The sequence below is a fragment of the Rutidosis leptorrhynchoides genome, chromosome 8, assembly GCF_046630445.1.
Source record: "Rutidosis leptorrhynchoides isolate AG116_Rl617_1_P2 chromosome 8, CSIRO_AGI_Rlap_v1, whole genome shotgun sequence".
Lineage (NCBI taxonomy): Eukaryota > Viridiplantae > Streptophyta > Magnoliopsida > Asterales > Asteraceae > Rutidosis > Rutidosis leptorrhynchoides.
The window spans coordinates 101,404,886-101,415,385 of record NC_092340.1 but is presented as its reverse complement, the minus strand read 5'-3'; positions in this window follow the sequence as shown (position 1 = coordinate 101,415,385).

The following is a 10,500-nucleotide window of genomic DNA, read 5'->3' as shown; positions in this document are numbered from 1 at the left end:
AATGGATTTCATTACTAAGCTACCAAAGACGGTGGGCGGATACGATACTATTTGGGTTATTGTTGACCGCCTTACCAAATCTGCACACTTTCTAGCGATGAAGGAAACTGATACAATGGAGAGACTTGCTCAGTTATACATCAAAGAGGTTGTATCTCGTCATGGTGTACCTTTTTCGATCATCTCCGATCGCGATCCCCGTTTTGCTTCTAGATTTTGGCGTTCTTTGCAAGAAGCCATGGGAACTCGTCTTGACATGAGTACTGCTTATCATCCTCAGACTGACGGGCAAAGTGAACGAACGATTCAGACCTTGGAGGACATGCTGCGTGCATGTGTCATTGATTTTGGAAAGGCCTGGGAAAGGCATTTGCCACTCGCCGAATTCTCGTACAACAACAGTTATCACTCTAGCATTAATGCTGCACCTTTTGAAGCATTGTATGGCCGTAAGTGCCGATCTCCTATTTGTTGGGCCGAAGTAGGCGAAAAGCAAATCACCGGACCCGAGGTAGTCCACGAAATGACGGAGAAAATTGCTCAGATTCAAGCTAGACTTAAGACTGCCCGTGACCGCCAAAAGAGTTATGCCGATATTAAACGTAAGCACTTTGAATATAATGTTGGTGATCGTGTAATGTTGAAGGTTGCACCTTGGAAAGGTGTGATCCGTTTTGGAAAACGTGGAAAGTTGAACCCACGATACATTGGTCCTTTCGAGATCTTGGAACGTGTTGGACCAGTTGCATACCGTTTGGATCTACCAACACAATTGAGCTCAGTTCATCCTACCTTCCATGTATCGAACTTGAAGAAGTGTCTTGCTGCACCCGAACTTATCATACCATTGGAAGAACTTACTATTGATGACAAACTCCACTTTGTGGAGGAACCTGTTGAAATTATGGATCGTGAGATCAAAACTTTGAAACGCAACAAGATTCTGATTGTACAGGTATGATGGAATGCTAAATGAGGACCTGAGTTTACTTGGGAACTAGAGGATCAAATGATGCGAAAGTATCCTCACCTTTTCCTGACTCCTCCATCTACCTCAGCTTAAATTTCGGGACGAAATTTTCTTTAACAGGTGGGTAATGTAACGACCCTGGAATTTCCAACATTTATTTATTAATAATTATTATTATTAATTCGTGTGATTAAACGAATGTACGTTATTACATTTACATGTTGCCATGATTGCCCGAACTTGACTTTAATGGCTCGAAACGTCTTTGTGACACCCGGAACTTTCACGAATAATATTTTTAGATATTATTTACATTCATGATTAAACTTATTAATCATTTTAATTAACTAAGGCTATTAGTTAGTTACTTGGGCTTTAATTGGTTTAACTTGTGATTTATTTGAACTTGGGCTTTGTTAGTGTAATGGACTCATGTTATTGGACTTCCAAGCCCACCCTACATTATTAATGGACTTAGTTAGCCCATGTCCTACACTTGTAAGTATCAATTAGATGGAGACTACTTAGTTTAATACTTGAAAGAATCTAGTTAGCTTGTTATCCCCATGCATGACCATTCATTAACCACCTTTATGAAGCTTTACATTCTAGTGACCACAAAACTTCTCCCTTCCCCCCATTTTCTGCTGAAAAACTGCAGCCCCTAAGCTCCCTTTAGGAGTGTTTTGTTTCATTTTCTTGTTTACTACTTCACTCACAAATCCTCTCATTTTCACACACATTCATTTGCTCTCAAACTCCTTCTCTCATTTCTCTCTCAAGTTGTAAGTAGCAAGCTTTAAACTTCTCTTCTTTTCTTCAAACAAAACCGATTTCTAGCACCCTTAAATCATCATCATTCTTTGATTGTTATAATCTTTTGTTACTTGTGTTGATTACTAGTTGTTATTATCTTTATTTACTTTGCATGTTTTCAAGAATCAAACTTCTTAGTTTAATTCTTCTTTTATCTTGAATCTTCAAGAACATACAAGACATAAACTCTCTAGTTTATGATCTCCACTAAATACTTGTTCAAAGTTTATAAAGTTCATGGTTGAAAGACATACTTGAAGTTCATGAAGTAAACTTTAAAGTTTACTTTCTAAAGATCAAACCTTGGTTTGAATCTTTAAAGTATGAACAGCCATGAACCTTTTCTTGTTTATTTAAGTTTACTTCTTCAATTTATGCACTTTAATTTCATGTAGTTAGTTTATATGGTCAAGTACTACAAGTTAGTCTTGATCTCATATCTCTTGAACAAATTAAGTTAACCTTGGAAGTTCAAGAACACACAAATAAGTTTTCTTTAAATATAACTTTGGATCTAGACTTTTGAGTCTTGGATCTTCAAGATCAAACTAAGAACTATGTTCTACTACTTATGATCTTGATTAGTTAGTTAACTTTCAAGTTTATAGTTCAATATTTCTTTTAAAGTTCATGTATGTGTTAGATCTAAGACTTTGATGTAACTTTGGTTCATCAAACTTCATACAACTCTTAAGTGAGTTTTGCTTCATGTCTTAGACTTGCACTAGGGTTATGATGGTCAAGACTTGGTTAAGATAATGTAGATACATCAATGAGTTGTACACTTGAAGCTATATGCATCAAGGATGAGAACCATGATGAACATCAAGCACCAAGACCACCGGAACCCTTTTAAACTCACTGCTTCTGTCCAAAACCTACTGACCTGATGCTTCTGGAACATACCAGTAGACCTGGGCTGTTCTAACATTCATTTTTAGATAGAACTTTTCGAGTAGATAACTTTTCATATAGGACTCGTCTCAATCCGAGTTACGGTTTAGGATTTATGGCCCTCCGATCGTTACTATGTCCTTTAACGTTGTGCAGAAATTTCTGACCTACTCGCACTTAGACCGTCGCCACGGTCAAACCAAGACGAGTTTGCTTCTGTAAATTTTACCACACTTAAGGGACTCACATACGGATCCATGGCCACTGGTCTCACCATAATTCAGTAAGGGTAGAGGCCGTAGTGACTGACTGAAGTCAGACTTTGTTTTAAACTACTTTCATAAACGAAACCTACCTTACGCCTTTTGTTTAATGATGAATGATGATGACCCTTAAGACCTTAAATACATACTTTTAAACCTATTAAGATGATTTACTGACTTAGTACTATTTGACTTAGGTTGAGGACTTTCGGACCGTTTACTTGCACACCTTTACCGGACCGACTTTACGACTACATTATCATTGTGAATTATAGCATTCCCTTTTTACTTTAACTTATTTTGGGAACTGAGAATACATGCGGATTTTATGTTTTATATACTAGGCACGAGTACTTAAACTTATATATGTGTGGGTTATACAACGGCATAAACATTCCCTTTAGCTCGGTAACGTTTAATCATTGGTTTTTGAACCGTGAACGCGAATCTTAGATATGGATCCATAGGGTTTGACATCCCCACTCGGGCTAGTAGCGCTAGCATTTAACGAGTGTTTAATACTTCGTAAACATACGCACTCGCCAAGTGTACTTTCAGGGGGTATTTTAAACGTTAAGTTAGTTACCAAGTGCCCACGGTTAACATATACTTTATCATACTGTTTTGAAACGCTCTTTGTAGCACTGAAATCTCGTGGCCTACCTTACATACTGTTATACTTAAACTATAGCTCACCAACCGTTGTGTTGACGTTTTTAAGCATGTATTTCTCAGGTGCTTGAGGTTGCTTCCGCTGTGTACTAGTCGTGCTGTAGAACCCGCTGCTTAGAGTTGTCCACGCATGAACTACTTTACTTTGCATTCAAACATTCGTACTTTTGAACTATGACTTGTAACGACCATTGTGGTCACATACACTTATTATTTGCTTCTACTTAGTGAAGCATGCTTTTGAAATGTAAAACATTTGATGTCGATTATGACATCACCTTTTATCGTGAATGCAACTTCTTTAATTACAGCATATAGTACTTAACCTTGTAATGATCCTGTTGTTGATGATTCGTACACGATGGTTTTGTACGGGGCATCACACATACACACTCGGTCGATGGTCTCATCGATCGGTCGAGTGTCAGGAGACACTCGGCCGACCGTGTTCATCTGCATAAGCTGAAAACAAAGTGACGGGTTTCACCCAAAATCGACCAATTCTTGTTCTAGAGCTCGATTACAACCTCAAAAATGACCAAATCAAAGACACTAAGCATGTAGAAACATAAACCCACGAGATTTGGACTCAAACAACATCAAATCTAACCACTTTGACCCAAATTACTCACTTTATAAAAACTAACACAAAAACTCAAATTTCTCAAAGATTAGAGCATGAAATGCTACAAATCTTACCTTGATAGAATCAGTAAAACACAAGGAACAAAATAGTAAGAAAGATTCGAGCTCAAGAACAAGGATTTAGATTAGGGTTTTGGTGTAGGTGAGAAGATGAAGAACGGGTTGTTTTGGGGAAAAGTCTAGAAAATGAGAGAAGAGAAGCAACACTAGTCACTTAATTGTGGTTAATTTCCACACAGTGCAACACACAGGTATTTATCAGTTATCTGATAACTTTCATACAACATTTGGTGACCCAAACGAAGTCCACATTAAATAAACAAACCTGTTCTGTGACCCTTGTCACAAACTGGTCCTAACCACATTATTATTTAATAGTAATTATTAAATAAAAAAATAAAAGCATATAATAACACAGTACTAACTTAAGGGGCACTTTAGTAATCTTACATCTAGGCCCGATTGAGGATGTTACAATTATGAATATGATCATGAGTTTAGGATGATGATGATGATAGTATTGATTATGATTCGTTAATGATATGTGGAATAAGGATAATAATAAATATGGTTAAGGATGTTATCGGGTTAGCGGGATGTCGCGGGTTCAAACCCCGACTTGGGCATTTTTAAGGGCTACTCCTTTGAGGTAGTTATTACTAATACTCTTATTATTATTATTATTTCATTATTAATTTTTATTGTTATTATTATTAATATTTATTTATTATTGATTGTTATTAAGTAATTGTTATTATTACCAATATTAAAAATAAGATTATTAGTATAATTAATATTATTATCATTATTATTATTATTATTATTATTATTATTATTATTATTATTATTAAAATATATATAGTATTATTATTAATATGACTATTAAACTTTCTAATAGAATCATCATTTTATTTAAAAGTACCATTTTTATTTAAAATATTATTTTTATGAAAACTAACATTTTTAGCTTATTATTATTATCTTTAAAAATTATTATTATTACTAACATTACTTTTATTATTAGTATTATTATCAAAACTATTAATAGCAATATCATTACTAAACCTAATTACTTTTAGTATTATTATTATTATTATTATCATAAAAAGATACAAATTTTTATTTACTATTATTGATATTCTTTATACAAAAAGCTATATAAGAATATATATTAAAACATATCGCATAACAACATTAATATTTTTATAATAAATACTATTTATGTATCTAAGGTATATAAAATAAAAATAGTTAATTAAGTCATTAATAAAACATATAAATTACTAAAATATCAATTAATAATAATATGTAAATTTGTTCGATTACAATTATATGTGTTAATATACATATAAATGATATATGTTCGTGAATCCGAGGCCAACCTTGCATTGTTCAATACCGTCATATGTATTTTTACTACAAAATACAGTATGGTGAGTTTCATTTGTTCCCTTTTTAAATGCTTTTGCAATATATATTTTTGGGACTGAGAATACATGCGCTTTTATAAATGTTTGACGAAATAGACACAAGAAATTGAAACTACATTCTATGGTTGAATTGTTATACCGAATATTGCCCTTGTTGAACTTGGTAGCCTAAGAATTGGTGTTTATTATAATTGCCACCAATTGACGCGCATCCTAAAGATAGATCTATGGGCTTTGACACGCCCCAGTCAGAGAATTTGAACTTCTTTAGTACTTCGATATTTATATATGGGGATATTCTAGATGCATTTTGTTAATATCGGTTACCAGGTGTTCAATCCATTTGAATGATTTTTATGCATGATGTTTATGAGAAATGGAAATATGAAATCTTGTGGTCTATTAAAATGAGGAAATGATTGATTTCGATAAACTAATGAACTCACCAACCTTTTGGTTGACACTTGAAAGCATGTTTATTCTCAGGTATTAAAGAAATCTTCCGCTGTGTATTTGCTCATTTTAGAGATATTACTTGGAGTCATTCATGACATATTTCAAAAGACGTTGCATTCGAGTCGTTGAGTTCATCAAGATTATTATTAAGTCAATTATAGTTGGATATATTATGATATGGTATGCATGCCGTCAACTTTCGATGTAATGAAAGTTTGTCTTCTAAAAATGAATGCAATGTTTGTAAAATGTAACATATAGAGGTCAAGTACCTCGCGATGTAACCAAACGTAATGTATCCATCCAGATAGATTAGGACGGATCGTTAGATAATACAATATAAGTTAGTTAAGTTATGGTTAGTATAGGTTTTTGTAAATTTATCCCGCAGTCAAATTAACCATTTCTAACCAATTTTGTTTTACCCATCATTTCTTCGTTTTAAATCCGTTTTGAGTGAATCAAATTGCTATGGTTTCATATTGAACTGAAATTTATGAATCTTAACAGAAAAATTATAATTTTATAGTCAGAAATATGAGTTACAAGTCATTTTTGTAAGAGGTAGTCAATTTAGTCGAAAGAACGACGTCTTGATGACCATTTTGAAAAACATACTTCCACTTAGAGTTTAACCATGATTTTTGGATATAGTTTCATGTTCATAAGAAAAATCATTTTCTCAGAAGAACAACTTTTAAATCAAAGTTTATCATAGTTTTTAATTATCTAACCCAAAACAGCCCCCGGTTTCACTACGACGGCGTATGTCCGGTTTTACGGTGTTCTTCATGTTTCCAGGTTTTAAATCATTAAGTTAGCATATCATATAGATATAGAACATGTGTTTAGTTGATTTTAAAAGTTAAGTTAGAACGATTAACTTTGTTTGCGAACAAGTTTAGAATCAACTAAACTATGTTCTAGTGATTACAAGTTTAAATTTTCGAATAAGATAGTTTTATATATATGAATCGAATGATGTTATGAACATCATAACTATCTCAAGAATAGTAGGTAAACCTACTGGAAGTGACAAGAATTGATCTAGCTTCAAAGGATCTTGGATGGCTTGAAAGTTCTTGAAGTAGAATCATGACACGAAAACAAATTCAAGTAAGATTTCTACTCGAATTAAGATTGTTATAGTTATAGAAATTGAATCAAAGTTTGAGTATGAGTATTACCTTGAATTAGAGAGATAACCTACTATAAATAACAAAGGTTTCTTGATCCTAGATGATTGGTTGGAATGGATTAGAAAGCTTGGAAGTAAACTTGCAAACTTGGAAGTGTTCTTGATTTTATGAAACTAGAACTTATAGAATGTAACACCCCATTTTTCCCGGTATATGATTTATAGGTGTATTGTGTATGTACGATAGGCGTATGAAGGGTTCGGGACATTTTTCTAGTGTTAAGTCTTGTGTGAGGAGAAAAGGACTCAGATCGTGCTTTGTGTCGCGGCGCGACAAAGGAGGTCGCGACGCGGTAATGGACTGAAATTGAGATCAGAAGTATGATAAAAAATGATCCCTGGGCAAACTGGTGCCGGATTTTTGTAATATTACATGAGAAGCAAGGGCATTTTGGTCTTTTCACGTTTGAGCCAGATTTGAGGCTTTAACCTCATCCATTCATTTCATTTCTCATTTTAATTTCCCTTTTCTTTTCATTTTTCCTCTCAAACTCAAACACCATTTGATTTCAAAAGGATTTTTGGAAAGGAAGGACCGGGAGTTGATCTTTGGCGTAGTTGACAAGTGTGTTCTCCTCGTTCTTAGTTACATGGTGATACTAGTGGTAAGCTCTAACTCTGAATTTCATTTTCGTGTTCATCATTCAAATTTGGGGCTTTTGATTGTATGATTCATAGATGGAACCCATTTAGTTGTTAATTGAAGATTAACACCAAGATTCGGGTTTATAAGTGTTAAAGGCGGGTTTTGGGTTGGTTAATGATTTAAACATGTTTAAGACTTGAGAATGGTGTATAATCACTAGTATTAGTGATTATTGGTGCTTTGGAGACCTTTAGGGTTCTTGTGGTTGACTAACTTTGACTAGAGTCGAAATTAGGGTTTGTTGAGGATTATAACCCGAATGTCGATTCGTTGAGGTTTGTAAACTTAAAATGGATTAAGTTGAAGTATAAAATCGAGTTAAACATGTTTTGGTGTCAAAACTTGTAAATGGTGAGATTTTGACCTTATGGGTCAAAATTAGGGTTTATGGGCGATTTTGAGAACGATAAGTGTTTAACACTTGTGTTCGGGTTTAATTGGCATATTAGGACCATTATCACTTGTGTTAGTGATTATTGGTTAGTTTGGGCGCAGTTTGTCCTTGGAAGTGCATTTGGGTCGAAATTGCACTAAGTGTCGAATTGGGTTGGTTTGTAGATACAATATAAGTGTGTTGTTGAATTTGTGATAATGGAATAGGTACTTTCCATTGACGAGTTACAGATTACTTGGAAGCATTCTTCAAGGCGACATGTGAGTGTTAATATCCTATATGCATATGTATGTGTAGGATGGGTGCGGGTCGGGTGAAGTGATTCTCGGCTATAGAGCTCACTTTACATATAGGTGGATTTGATGGACTTTTGTATGAGTCCAATTGGCACGTTTGTGCATTTTGGTTGACCACCTTTGGCTAGGTACACGCTTGTGTGTACGTTATCACACGTGGTTGTGATTTGGATGTTATAACCCCAATGGCGAAGGGTTGATATTGTTGTGAAGTGGATGACCCCGATGTGGTGGATTTTATAATCCCGTGACCGTGGGTTTTGATGTTGAGAAGTGAATCGCGTGTAGTTCGGATTTACGATGACGCGTGTAGTTCGGTCATCTTATTGGAAGTGAGTCTCGTGTAGTTCGGACTCATGATGACGCGTGTAGTTCGGTCATCTTATTGAGGTAGTGATCTCGTGTGTTTTCGGATTCACTAAGGCTCGTGTAGTTCGGCCAACCTCGATGTTGTGAAGATAGTAATCTCGTGTGGTTTCGGATTACTAAGGCTCGTGTAGTTCGGCCAATCTTCATTGTGGCGTTTGGTATTCGGTAATGGGTTAAGGGGTTAACCTTATTCGTTTTATATTGTTATATATATTAATGTAATGTTGTGTTGTAGCTAACCCTCTGGGTGTAGCTTATTGGCGTTGTTCACATCGTCGTTGGTGAACTTATACTTTGTTGATATCTTTAACTTGTTGCTTAGATATCATACGGTATGCTTAGTGTAGTTTCCTTATACATGGATGCTTCGGTATGCGGTATTTTATATTTGTGTGGCGTGTCCATTTTATACATATATATGTATGTAGTATATTATCATTCACTAAGCGTTAGCTTACCCTCTCGTTGTTGATATTTTTATAGGTTCACATGCTTGGCGGCTCGGATAAGCTTGGGGATTAGAGATCTTGGCTAGGTTGCTTAGAAGATCTTGCTTTTGTACTCGATTAGGATTTGGGTAGCGTAGTCCCAAATCACCATGCTCGGTTTTGGTTGAAAACTAAACTAGTCGGGTCGTGTATGTCCGTTGGGACAATTAATCAATGTATTAAATGTTTTAAGGTTTATTAAACCTTCTATTGTATTAAAGATGTTTATGGAAACACAATTGGGACCTAAAGTGTTATTTAAATCGTATTAAAAGGAAAAAAATTTATGGGCCGGTTTTTAATACGGGTTGAGTTGTTACAAGTGGTATAAGAGCATGGTCTAAGGGATTTAGGCGACTTGAGATAGGTGCCTAGACTTAGACTTTTGTGTGTGCTTAATTGTTGCGGGAATTGTAGGATTAAGGGTCGGAATAGGTTATAGTTAGTGCCTTGTTTGTAGGTGGACTAACGTTTATATTAGTAATTCGGATATTATTAATATATTAATTGTGTTGTGATAATAATTCTCACGTGTGTTTATATCGCGTAGAATTTTGTTTGTGTTTGCATATATCATCAAGCGAGGAGGTCGTTGTACTAACGAGTTGATACGGCGTGTGATTACGGGTGCAAATCGTGTCTAACAAGTGACGTACGACGAGTGTTTAGCAAGATGGGGCGATGTTGTGTGTATAATTTTATACATTCGTGATCTAATCGCTTTGCATTCCTTAGAATGGCTACGAGAAATGGGATCGAGACGAACGACGTAGAGTTTAACTCTAGAGTTGCGGCCGCCGTTGCGGAGCAAATGAGTGCGTTTCGAGAAGAAATGGATAGGAAGTATTCCGAATTTCGGGGTAGTAGTGAAATGGAGCGTTGTCTTAAGAGCTTCATGAGGACTAAACCCCCGATGTATGACGGGAAACCGGATCCTTTGTTAAGCACAACTTGGATCTCGGA